The 14,112-nt window shown below is 44.8% G+C and overlaps 1 protein-coding gene across 1 annotated transcript in view; it reads right to left on the bottom strand.

The window, feature by feature from the left end:
- ASIC2 (acid sensing ion channel subunit 2) overlaps positions 1-14,112 on the bottom strand; it is a 1,003,709-nt gene that overhangs the window by 752,298 nt on the left and 237,299 nt on the right. The gene's annotated exons all lie outside the window — the stretch shown is intronic.

Below are 14,112 nucleotides of genomic sequence, written 5' to 3'. Positions count from 1 at the left end.
ACATACTCATTCATGGAATTTGCTTTCGTTAAGTGTCACTCACTGTGCCAGGTTTTAGGAATGCAGGGGCGGCTGTGTCCACATGCCTAAATACCCCTAATCATTTTAAACAGGATGAGATGAGAAGCAAACACTAATAATAATGGTGTGCTATATTATGTGAATTTCACCTCAATACAAGAAGTAATAATGGCGAACGACTTGCCCCAGATCAAAAAGGTACAAAGGGGGTTCTCCAGGTCCAGAAGCTGTGGCTTTAATTCCTACTTCGGCCTGCAGCCCAATACGATCTAGCCCAATGTTCAGCACTTGGTAGGCTGAACAAAGATGTCTTGAAAGAAGGAGGGAAAGAAAGGAGTTGATGAGGGGAAAGGGAAGGGTCAAGGGAAGACACGTCAGGAAAGAGGTAGGGGTATCACTGTCTTCTAGTACAATAAGAAACTGAAGTTCGGTCAAGAGGTTAAGTAGCTCACCCGTACCACACTGGGAGCAAATGACAGATCTGAAGTGTAGAACAAGGTCCCCGTCGACTGGCGCTACCAGGAAAGACCTTATGAAGGCAGAGTGAGTAAGGTGATGGTTGGCATCCGGCAAGTCAAAAAAAGCACAGTTGGCAAGGAGAGGGGCAAGGTGACCCGAGGATAAGGTGGGGGGTGGTTTCTCTTATATATTTTCCTTACATAGCATCATAGAGACTTGGGGACAGCAGCTTGGGATAATGGCATTAGGAGCCTGGCTCTGCCACCTGCCAGCTGGGGGGCTCTGAGGAAGGCTGAACCCTGGTTTCCTCATTTTTGACATGGAGATTATGGTACCTACATTCTAGGTTTTTCTAAGGATGAAATGAGATAAGGCATAATTCCTGCTCAATAAACATGAGCCCTTTCTCTTTCTTCTCTGCAAGCAGAGAGGATGGGGAAGAGAAGGGCGGGCTGCTCAGAATTCTTGAGCTTGGGGAATAAAGTCACACAGGATAAGCAATGCCTTTGTTTCCGGGGCTGATCCCGTCTTTGGAGCAGAGTCAGTGACCACCTGTGCAGTCAGATTCAAGGGGTCTAATGCCCCTCCTTCCTGGGGGGCATATACCCTACACAGAAATGGGAATGAAATGCTGAAATATTAAAAAGCTTGGGCTGAGCAATCCTGCATCTGATCACTTCTTTCCAACTTTTCTATATTGTATACAATATGGAAATTACTTACTTCTCTCTAAGAAGCTAGACTATGGGCTGAGTAATTCTCCAACTAGAAGGAATTGGCAACTAATACCAGAATGGTGTAACCACAGCAGAGCCTTCTAAGACATCTTGCTATACTTAGGTTTTTATTTCGTTTTGTTTCCATAGCAGGAGTTCATTCTTTCAAGAAATACTTTTCGCTGCCATTATGAAGTTCAAAGTTAGTCTGTCCTGCATACAGGTACATGCCTGGTGAGGGAGACCCCGGATGACCATTTATTCTGCCAGCAGAAATGACTGTGTCCCAATGACATTCCCCACACTGCCTTGGACACGGGAGGTACAAGCATGGGCAATTAAGGCGAGGTCCCTATCCTCAGGGGTTTACAGCCTCAGTCACCGAGGCAATGATTATTCCCATTCTAAACGTGAACAGACTGAGGTTTGTTGAGCCTATGCATCTAACAGCAAGACTTTCACTTGCATTAGAAATGCAGGGAGTACAGGAGAATCATTATGAAAACTTTATAAAACACACTGCCTTTTCTTTAGGCCAGAACTCTGAGTAGCCTGTCTCTTCCCTTCCCATCCTCTCTGCCTGCTAGAAGAGGGTAAGAGGGCTACCACTGATTGGGTGAAAGTAATAAGTTTCCACACTTGTCTTGTCTGCTTCCACTACCGCTTAACTCCGTAGCAAGTTCTGTGCTTTCACTCAGGTCCTGCTGTGACCAGAGATGGTTTCTTGCTACGATATATGAAATATTCCTAAACAGGGACCCTCAGTGATAACTGCCTCTGACTCAGCCTCAAGGACAAAAGCAATCAGGGGCAGGTGGAGACAGCGGTATAAACAAGGTGGCATTTAACTCTTTGTACACGCAGCCCCTCTCTACCTCTCCGGTCTCTCCTGCATTAGCCGGTTCCTTAAGCTCTATGCCTGAGCTGTACTGCCCTGCTCCTTGCTCAAGCTTTCTTTCTGCCCAGTATCTCATTTCTGTGATCCTTCCCTTGAAAGAAGCCCCTCCCTTCAAGGTCAGCAAAAATGAAGCCTCTTCTATGGCAGTGTCAGCTGTTCCATCCTCAGCGTTCTTCAGGCATCCTCTCCAAATATTTGGAGCACACGGTATTCTGGTTTAGTTTTGTATTTCAGTGTTTCCCACAAGACTATGAATGGTCAGGACCAGAGAATTCCACTTCATCCTTACAAAGGCATCTCAGATATGTCTTTTTAATCCCAATCTTATAGATAAGAAATAGGTGTAAATATGTATTTAGGGTAAAATAGCTAGTAAGTGGCAGGCCGATATCTGAACTCAGATCGACTTCGGTGTCCCCAGCTCTTCCCGTAATACCCAGCCAGGACTTCCATAGCTGAATGAATGAATGAATGAGTGAATGAATTAGTGACTAATCAAAGATATTCCTTAACAGCATCCCCTCCCCGGGCACCCACGCCCACAGGTTGTCAGAACTCAGAGAAGAGGCCTGGCAGAAATGGACTCAACATGAACTTCCAGAGTCTGTAATGGGTCTCTGCTACAGTCTGTTCTCCCGTGATAGAACCAGAAAGAACTTTCAAGATTATCAAGGTCACTGTTCTTTTTTACATTATCCTGTAATCAGGCACTGATTTCCTTCTCAGCTCTCTTTCAGTCCTTCTGGTATTGTCTAAGGAGAAAGCCTCAAAGTGGTATTAATATGCCTCTTACAAGTCTCTAAACATTGGCTAAATTTCCTTTTTAACAAAGAGAGAACAAGAGATGGGCACAGAGCCTTGGCAGAAAGCTTCTAGCTACAAGCTAGCAGCGCTCTTTTGTTTTCATTATACTTATTTTTACAGTTACCTTCTCTTTATGGTGAATGATAATATTTTACCATTCATAGAGTGATTTAAAGTTCCCGTTATAAATACACACGTTGAAGGGTGAAAAGAGTCGATTCAAGGAAAAATACTGTATAACAAATAGTATAGGAGGCATGTGGACACAGAACAAATCATGCAAGTTTGGAAAGGACCCAACGTTCGGGAAATGCTAGTTAAGTCCAACTACTTATTTTACAAGTAGAACAGAGGCCCTGAAAGGGCAAGTGTTTTGCCAGAGATCACCCAGCCAGCTCCTGGATCAGTTTTCCCCACTTCCCTCTACCAGGCATATCTCTCTAAAAGCTCTTTCTATATTTATGTTGTGACTATTAAAGACACTTCTGATGGTAAGGGGCATGGGGCTTGGGGATTGGTCAGGGGGCGCTGTGCTCTGGATACCCCCCCCCCACAGTGAGCAGGCACCCCATGCTCTGGGCGGGGTCAGCAGGGCGGCAGGCAGCTTGGCGGCATCACTTGTCACTCAGGGACTGAGCAGAACACAGGGAGGAACAGACCATTAGCAGCTTACACCGCAGAGGAACAACCAGAGATTATGAAACACAGCGTTAATAAAGACCACAAAGACATACCTAAGAGAGGAAAATGAGTCTCTCTGTCTCTGTAAATAAATCCACGGCTTGCAAATAAAAACACACCAGAAAAGCCAACTGCAAATGTACTCCTAGAAAAGGAGACCAGATATCCCTGGAATCTTTTAAATTAAATTGTGAGTCAATTGCAAGCCAGAGGGTGGGGGGCTGAGGGGAGTGGAACTTTGCTTTCTAAGATTGCCAGATGCAAAGTCCAATTTCCAGGATCATACATCCAGGGTGGAGGAGGCTTTCCAAAATGTAATTACATATTGCCTAGCAACTGAGGAGATGAACAGGAATAAAGTTGGGGGACCTGGAGTGATGCATCAAAGCTGCTGAGGCCCCAGGTTGGAGAACGCACATCGACACCAGGCTGTGGTCAGGAGCCGAGGGAGGTGGTTTTAGTTGCGTGAATTATAAGCCTCGTTCTGCTCCGCTTCCCTTGGGCTGACCAATCCAGGTTGCTGGATTGGTCAGAAGAATTATGACCCTGCTTTCTTCATCTCTCACAACAGAAGCATCTTCTCTATTTGTATAAAAGTAATAGATACTGTTAAAAATTCAGCGGCACAGAAATATATAAGGAAGCAAGTGAAAACGTTCCTTCCGACTAGAGCCACTCTTAACATCTTGGTGCATACCTTTCCAGAATTTTCCATTCAGAGTTCACCTCTCCCTTTCTAGCCTAAATGAGATATTACTACATATTGTGCTACAGTCTACTTTCTTTCCTCCAAGAGATGGTGGATATTTTTAGACTTTTGCTTTATTTTTTTACTGAAATAGAACAAACATACAGAAAAGTCCACAAATAATGGAACCACCACTGAGAACAATACATAGACCACTGCAAGCCTCCCTCCCTCTCATCCAGTTCTCTCCTATCCCCTCCTAATCACTACCACCTTCCTTCTCTCCAAGGGTAATCATTCCCCCAACTTCAAATATATATCAGTTTTATCCGATTTTGAACTTCCTATAGAAGAAATCATACATTATAGATTCTTCTGTGTCTGGTTTATTAGCCCAACATTTTGTAAGACTCATTTATGCAGTTCTGTGTAGCTGCTCTTCGTCTTTATTTGTATAGTCCTCCAACGTATGGCTATATAAGAATTGATTTATCCATCCTAATGCTCATGAACTTCTAGGCGGTCTCCAGTTTGGGGCCATTACAAATAGAAATGCTTTGTGCATTCCTTTTGGTACACGTATAAAGACCTTTCTCGGGTAAACAGGAGTGGAACTGCCACTTTTAAAAAATGTCTGTACCAAGGTTTAGGAAAGTTCCTAAATTCATCCTTTTTAATGTCTGCTTCATGTTTTATTGTATGGATATCTTCATAGTGTTTTACTGATGGAAATTTTGGTTGTTTCCAATTCTACATACATATCTTTTTAAAAAAACAATGCTTCCATGAAAATCCTTTTGCATTTATCTTTGAGCACATGCAGGATTAATCCTTAGGATGAATTCCTAGAAGTGAGATTTGGGGGAATCAAAGAGTACATGCATTTTATTTTATTTATTTATTTATTTATTTTGTTTATTTGCGGTACGCGGGCCTCTCACTGCTGTGGCCTCTCCCCTTGCGGAGCACAGGCTCTGGACGCGCAGGCTCAGCGGCCATGGCTCACGGGCCCAGCCACTCCACGGCATGTGGGATCTTCCCGGACCGGGGCATGAACCCGTGTCCCCTGCATCGGCAGGCGGACTCTCAACCACTGAGCCACCAGGGAAGCCCCGTGCATTTTAAATGTTGATCTTTCCAGGTTTCCTGAGTTTCCTTTCTAATCTCTTACAATCCCATATTCCTTTTCTCTGTTCCTGAATTTCATCTTTCTGTTTTCTTCCTTTAACACTCTCCAGTTCCCAATTGTCCCATAAACTGTAGGACCCAGGAATGATCTCTCTACCATTCGGGGCAGGCTTGAATGAATTAGGTGAAAAGGTGAGGACTACAAATGCCATGGATCTAGACATCACGGTTCACGTGATGACGATCACGGTTCACAAAGTCTACTCCAAGTCTTAAGAAGGAGCCAGTCTCTGAAATATGCTTCTTGAATTTTGTCCAAACCTCCCAAGAGCTTAGAGTAGGCAACCTCGGATCCAAAGAATATCATCATTTGGATCTCAGCGATTTCTGGATGTGCGGTCCTTCGGACACATCAGTCATGTAGGAAGAAAAGAACCCATAAAGTGAATGCTGACATTCAGACACTTACTGAGAGCATTATGTACCAGCTACTATTCTAGACCTTGGTTATCCAAAGACAATTACTATCTAGGAGACAGAGATTTGGGGCAAAAATTCTGTGATGAAGATATGACAGTATAGAGGTTCCTTAAAAAATTAAAAATAGAACTACCATACGACCCAGCAATCCCACTACTGGGCATATACCCTGAGAAAACCATAATTCAAGAAGAGTCATGTACCACAATGTTCACTGCAGCTCTATTTATAATAGCCAGGACATGGAAGCCACCTAAGTGTCCATCGACAGATGAATGGATAAAGAAGATGTGGCACATATATACAATGGAGTATTACTCAGCCATAAAAAGAAATGAAATTGAGTTATTTGTAGTGAGGTGGATGGACCTAGAGTCTGTCATACAGAGTGAAGTAAGCCAGAAAAAGAAAAACAAATACCGTATGCTAACACATGAATATGGAATCTAAAAAAACAAACAAACAAACAAAAAAAAAACGACTCTGAAGAACCTAGGGGCAGGACAGGAATAAAGATGCAGATGTAGAGAATGGACTTGAGGATATGGGGAGGGGGAAGGGTAAGCTGGGACGAAGTGAGAGAGTGGCATGGACGTATATACACTACCACATGTAAAACAGATAGCTAGTGGGAAGCAGCCGCATAGCACAGGGACATCAGCTCGGTGCTTTGTGACCACCTAGAGGGGTGAGATAGGGAGGATGGGAGGGAGACACAAGAGGGAGGGGATATGGGGATATATGTATATGTATAGCTGATTCACTTTGTTATACAGCAGAAACTAACACAACATTGTAAAGCAATTATACTCCAATAAAGATGTTAAAAAAAAAAAAAGATATGACATGTTATGTGAGCACAGAATAGGGACCAAACACAGAAGCGAGAGAAAAGGCTTAATAGAAAATTCATATATTTGCTGCTATATCTGGGTCAGGTTGGCTGAGGATTACCCAGTTTTAAGAGGGATATGAATATTATCAGTGATTCCTAGTTCCTCATCCTGTCCCCACTGGGACCTACATAATGATGTTTTATTTAGGCTATGTCTGTAAATTTTTACAATAACCTTATACATTTATCATTCTCCCCCATTCCTCAAAGGATGAACTTAAGGCTCAAAGAGAATAAAATGAACTTGCCAAGGTTGCAGAGCTATATAGTCAAGGAGAAGTAAGATTAGAAGTCATCACCGTCAAATTCCAAAGACCAGGCTCTTTTAGCATCCATGGGCCATTTTAATAAAGAGCCAATAGAAAGGTTGTGAGATTTATTGTGAAGGCAGGCAGGCAATGGGACACAGAGAAGGGGTACTGCTCTCCATCAGAGAAGCTGAAGTTCCACTGGGGAGTCGTCTCTTGGAGGGTGACCACTGTGGTATTTTGGAGCCTCGTGGAGAGATCTTGGTTGCAGCTGCTCTGACAGCTGCCTGAGGACTTCTGCTGCCACAGGTAGAAGCCATGGAGGTTGCCCCCCTGTGCTCACCCCTGTGTCCTCACACTCAGGGCATTCTGCGAGGAGCACCTTGACAAGGCAGACGGGGAAGTGCAAAGAGGGATGCCAAAGCCCCAGCTGTATCAGAGATCTGGCACGGTTACCACCTTCTGAAAGCAGAACAGGGACACGGGATTTAGGGAGACTGACACTAATGGCTCCTTCCCGAGGAGACTTATAGAAGGGTCAAAGCTGAGACTTGAACGCACATCTCCAGCCCCATGGTTTCCTCGTGAGGAGGTTGTTCTACCATAAGTCACTGAAGCTGTTTGCTCTTTGCAAGAGCTAGGGACCTTTTACTCTAAGCTATGAAAGTACTACTGATAGCCATACATTTGCATACTCATTCAATTTTATTTATTCATTTATTCACTTATTTGATGAATATTTATAGCAGGGGCCAGCAATTTTATTTATTTATTTACTTATGTGAAAGTTATTTTTTTCTCTTTTTCTTATTAGTTATCTATTTTATACATATTAGTGTATATATGTCAATCCCAATCCCCCAGTTCATACCACCACTGCCACCAGCCCTGCCACTCTCCCCCCATGGTGTCCATACATTTGTTCTCTACATCTGTGTCTCTATTTCTTTTTTTTTTTTTTTTAAGAAGATGTTGGGGGTAGGAGTCTATTAATTAATTAATTAATTTTTGCTGTGTTGGGTCTTCGTTTCTGTGCGAGGGCTTTCCCTAGTTGTGGCAAGCAGGGGCCACTCTTCATCGCGGTGTGCGGGACTCTCACTATCGCAGCCTATCTTGTTGCGGAGCACAGGCTCCAGATGCGCAGGCTCAGTAGTTGTGGCTCACGGGCCCAGTTGCTCCGCGGCATGTGGGATCTTCCCAGACCAGGGCTCGAACCCGTGTCCCCTGCATTAGCAGGCAGATTCTCAACCACCGTGCCACCAAGGAAGCCCTGTGTCTCTATTTCTGCCTTGCAAACTGGTTCATCTGTACCATTTTTCTAGATTTCACATGTATGTGTTAATATACAATATTTGTTTTTCTCTTTCTGACTTACTTCACTCTGTAGAACAGTCTCTAGATCCATCCACGTCTCTACAAATGATCCAATATCACTCCTTGTTATGGCTGAGTAATATCCCATTGTATATATGTACCACATCTTCTTTATCCATTCGTCTGTTGATGGGCATTTAGGTTGCTTTCATGCCCGGGCTATTGTAAATAGTGCTGCAATGAACATTGGGGTGCATGTGTCTTTTTGAATTATGGTTTTCTCAGGGTATATGCCCAGTAGTGGGATTGCTGGGTCATATGGTAGTTCTATTTTTAGTTCTTTAAGGAACCTCCATACTGTTCTCCATAGTGGCTGTATCAATTTACATTCCCACCAACAGTGCAAGAGGGTTCCCTTTCCTCCCCACCCTCTCCAGCATTTGTTGTTTGTAGATTTTCTGATTATGCCCATTCTAACTGGTTTGAGGTGATACCTCATTGTAGTTTTGATTTGCATTTCTCTAATAATTTAGTGATGTTGAGCAGCTTTTCAAGTGCTTCCTGGCCATCTGTATATCTTCTTTGGAGAAATGTTAATTTAGGTCTTTTGCCAATTTTTTGATTGGGTTATTTGTTTTTTTAATATTGAGCTTCATGAACTGTTTATATATTTTGGAGATTAATTATGTGAATGTTGATAAAGTAAATAGTTCAACATTATGAGCCTTCTGGTCTCCATAGCAACTACTCAACTCTGCCACTGTACCATCATGAAAGCAGCCTTAGAGAATGTGTAAATGAATAGGTGTTTTCTGTTCCAATAAAACTTTATTTACAAAAACAAATGACATGGGACATGGGGTAGCCACTGGCAAAAGAATAAAATTAGACCCCTTCCTTAACGTTGAATAAAAAAATCAATCCAAAATGGATTAAAGACTTAAATGTAACAGCTGAAACTATAAAATTCTATTAAAAAAGTAGGCATAAATATTTATGACCTTAAATCATACAACAGTTTTTAGATATGGCACCAAATGCACAAAGAACAAAAGAAAAAGATAAATTGGACCTCATCAAAATTAAATTATTTTATGTTGCAGAGAACACCATCAAGAAAGGGAAGAGAATCCACAGAATACGAGAATATATTTGCAAACCGTATATCTGATAAGGGTATTGTATCCAAAACATATAAAGAACTCTTACAACATAATAATAAAAAGACAAGTCACAATCTGTATATCTTCTTTAGAGAAATGTCTATTTACGTCTTCTGCCCATTTTTTGGATGAAAGGATGCTCAACATCACTAATCATTAGAGAAATGCAAATGAAAACTATTATGAGGTATCACCTCACGCCAGTTAGAATGGGCATCATCAGAAAATCTACAAACAGCAAATGCTGGAGAGGGTGTGGAGAAAAGGGAACCCTCCTGCACTGTCGGTGCAAGAGGGAATGTAAACCGATACAGCCACTATGGAGAACAGTATGGAGTTTCCTTTAAAGAACTAAAAATAGAACTACCATACGACCCAGCAATCCCACTACTGGGCATATACCCTGAGAAAACCATAATTCAAAAAGAGTCATGTACCACAATGTTCGTTGCAGCTCTACTTACAATAGCCAGGACAAGGAAGCAACCTAAGTGTCCATCGACAGCTGAATGGATAAAGAAGATGTGGCACATATATACAATGGAGTATTACTCAACCATAAAAAGAAACAAAATTGAGTTATTTGTAGTGAGGTGGATGGACCTAGAGTCTGTCATACAGAGTGAAGTAAGTCAGAAAGAGAAAAGCAAATACCGTATGCTAACACATATATATGGAATCTAAAAAAAAAAAAGGTTCTGAAGAACCTAGGGACAGGATGGGAGTAAAGACGCAGACCTACTAGGGAATGGACTTGAGGATAGAGGCAAGGGGAAGGGTAAGCTGGGACGAAGTGAGAGAGTGGCATGGACGTATATACACTACCACATGTAAAACAGATAGCTAGTGGGAAGCAGCCGCATAGCACAGGGACATCAGCTCGGTGCTTTGTGACCACCTAGAGGGGTGAGATAGGGAGGATGGGAGGGAGACACAAGAGGGAGGGGATATGGGGATATATGTATATGTATAGCTGATTCACTTTGTTACACAGCAGAAACTAACACACCATTGTAAAGCAATTATACTCCAATAAAGATGTTAAAAAAAAAAGTAATGCCGTTTAAGATTTATAATTTTATGACATTTTGGGGAAATAAATTTACAAGTCTTGATAAATAAATTTTTATCCAAGACAAGTCACCAAATTAAAGAATGAACAAAGAATCTGAAGAAACATTCCTCTAAAGAAGATATACAAATGGTTAATAAGCAGCAGCCATTAGGCAAATGCAAATCAAAATCCACAGGAGACACCCCTTCACAATGAGACGGCTATAATAAAACAGAAAAAGAATAGCAGGTGATGGTGTGACACCATCTCTCATACCCGCTGCTGAAACTCGCACACCCTGCTTGTGGGAATGTAAAATGGTGCAGTTATTTGGGAAAACATTCTGATGCTGCATCAAAAGGTTAAGCACAAAGTTATCATATGACCCAGAAATTCCACTTCTATTACATATGCAAGAGAAATAAAAACATATTTCTATATAAAACTTGTACATAAATGTTCATAGTAGCATTATTCATGAGAGCCCAAAAGCGGAAACAACCCAAATGTCCATCAGCTGATAAATGTGAAATGTGGTATAGCTATACAATGGAATACTGTTCAGCCATAAAAAGGAATGAAATACAGATACATGTTATAACATAGGTGTACCTTGAGATCAGTAGGCTAAGTGAAAGAATCTAGTTATATTGTGTGATTCCATTTATATGAAATGTCAGGATTAGGCAAATCTATAAGACAGAATTCAGATTTGTGGTCGCCTAGACCTGCGGGTGAGGGCTTAGAGGCAAATGGGAGCGAGGGGCTGTGGGATGCCAGCGTTAAGAGCACATCCCTGGAGCTAGGCCACCTGGATTTAATCCCAGCCACTCTTCCGTCCACCAGCTGTGTGACAGCAAGCTATCTGATGGCTCAGTTGTGCTTCAGTTTCCTCCCTTCTAAAATGAGCAGGGGACTTCCGTGGTGGCGCAGTGGTTAAGAATCCTCCTGCCATTTCAGGGTACACGGGTTTGAGCCCTGGTCTGGGACGATCCCACATGCCGTGGAGCAGCTAAGCCCATGCGCCACAACTACTGAGCCTGCGTGCCACAACTACTGAGCCCACACGCCATAACTACTGAAGCCCACACACCTAGAGCCTGTGCTCCGCAACGAGAGAAGCCACCACAATGAGAAGCCCGCGCACCGCAACGAAGAGTAGCCCCTGCTGGCCACAACTAGAGAAAGCCCGCGTGCAGCAACGGAGACCCAACGCAGCCCAAAATAAATAAATAAATTTATAAAATGAGCAGAACTGTCCCTATGTCACTGGGAGATGCAGTGAGTGAATACATGCCAAGTTGTCAGAGCAGCGCTGTCACTGGGGTTTCGGATTCAGGGCTGGCCCTCGCTAAAACGGGGGCAGGAGGCACTCTGCTTTGTGGTTGCCAGGTAATGTCGCCCTGGGGCATCCGCTGCCCCTGCTGGACTGGTTTTCGTCCTCTGGGAGTCCTGGGAGTCCATGATCAAGGGCAGTGATAGTCTCCTCCCTCCCCACCCAGACTCCCTTCAGGTTCTCCCAGATACATCCCAGGTCTGCGGCTCAAGGGGACTTCTAGCTCCGCCCCCTGGGAGGACTGAGTTCCCAGGACCCTGGCAGGAGGGGCTCTGGGTCTGGGTGGGGCTGGGATGCTTCCTGAGGGTGGGGGTCTCTGTCAGCTCAGCTGGGACAGGGAGGGGCTGGGTCAGACTGGGGCAAGTCACCACCTTGGGATAATTAAAAGCACACTTCACATGGAAACTATTTTGGGCAGCACTTGAGGAAAGAACACTGGTCGATGCTAATTGACTGCAGCAAGGCAGCCCGGTGCCCTGTCACACCGCTTCCAGCTTCTCCCCAATACCAGCCTCCTTCCTCCTTGCTCGTCTGACTTGCTGACTTTCCCAGTTTCCAGGAAGGATGATGCAGGAGAAGACCCCGTGGTCAGGGAGGGGCTGGGAAGCAGGGAGAGGTGTGTGGTGACATTTTTTCCTGACACAAGATCAGGACAGTCCCCCTCCTACCCTCTCCATCCCAGTCTGAAGGTGTCTTCTCACAAGGCAGGCTGCTCAGTAAGCGAGGGGCTTCTGCGTTCTCAGAGGCCTCAGAGGAGGGGGGCTCAGCCACCTGAATGATTTGGGAGAGGCAGGGAAAGATGGCCACAGGGAAGAGGGAGGCTGATGAATTATGCATGGCCAGAGGTGATGGTAAACAACCCTGGGTGGCTCTGATGAGCCACTGGCGGGCAGCAAGGCGGGCAGGATGCTGAGTCACAGCAAAGGGTGTGATTAGTCTGTCAGCCGTACCCACCTCTGGGTGGGGTGAGGTATGGAGTCTGAGTCACATTCTGCAGAGGGAGAGAGTGGAACATGGACCCCGAAGGGACCATGGAGGGAGCACATGTTCCCGATGAGCCATGCTGTTCAGGGACCCCTCCTCACCTCCCACCTGCAGGCTCAGTCCCCCTCCGTTACCCCCACCCCCACCCTGGCAGCTACCAGCCCTGCTGGACCAGCCAGATCTCAGCCAGGAGAGATTGGGACTTTTCTCTCCTCAGCCAGAAGGGTATGCAAATAGTCTTCTGTTGCCTCATGTGTGTCTGACGTGTCTCATGGACAGCCTTGAAGCCCGGCCTGGGAATCTTGGAGCTGCGCCTGAAGTCAGGAGCGGGACTGATGGACAGCACATCACAGAGCATAAAAGCCATGGAGCCCCGAAATGCAGGGAAGCCAAGACCCCACGGACAGCCTGAACCAAGGGTCAGTCTAAGCGGGCCTGGCAGGGAGTTGTAAACGGAGATAAGACAGCAACCGCAGGCACCAAGATGGATGGATGGATGGATGGATGGATGGATGGATGGATGGATGGATGGACGGACGGACGGATGGATGGATGGATGGATGGATGGGTGGATGGATGGGTGGATGGATGGGTGGATGGATGGGTGGACGGATGGATGGATGGGTGGACGGATGGATGGATGGGTGGACGGATGGATGGATGGATGGATGGATGGGTGGGTGGGTGGATGGATGGATGGATGAACGGATGGATGAACGGATGGACGGACGGATGGATGGATGGACGGATGGATGGATGGATGGACGGATGGATGGATGGGTGGATGGATGGATGGATGGATGGATGGATGGGTGGGTGGGTGGATGGATGGATGGATGGACGACGGATGGATGGATGGATGGATGGATGGACGGACGGACGGATGGATGGATGGGTGGATGGATGGATGGATGGATGGATGGATTTATTCATTCATTCATTCTTTGGCACAAACTCATTGAGCACTACTGTGTACCAGGCAATCCTCCCTACGTGTGGGGAATGCAGGGATCACCAAGGTGCTTCAGATACCTGTTCTCATGGAACGATGTGGTGGGGACAAAAAATGCAAGTAAGCAATGAACACACAAGGAGATTTCAGATAATGATACGTGCTTAGAAGAAGCTAGAATGGGAATGGTGTGATTGTCTGGGAAAAGGCCTACATAAGATATGGTGGTGTGAGAAGATGACCTAGCGTAGGAGACCTTGGAGCTGGTACTTGGACACGGGAACCTGGGGG

This window comes from Phocoena phocoena, chromosome 19 (assembly GCF_963924675.1).
Source record: "Phocoena phocoena chromosome 19, mPhoPho1.1, whole genome shotgun sequence".
Lineage (NCBI taxonomy): Eukaryota > Metazoa > Chordata > Mammalia > Artiodactyla > Phocoenidae > Phocoena > Phocoena phocoena.
This window is presented reverse-complemented; position numbering and strand designations above follow the sequence as displayed.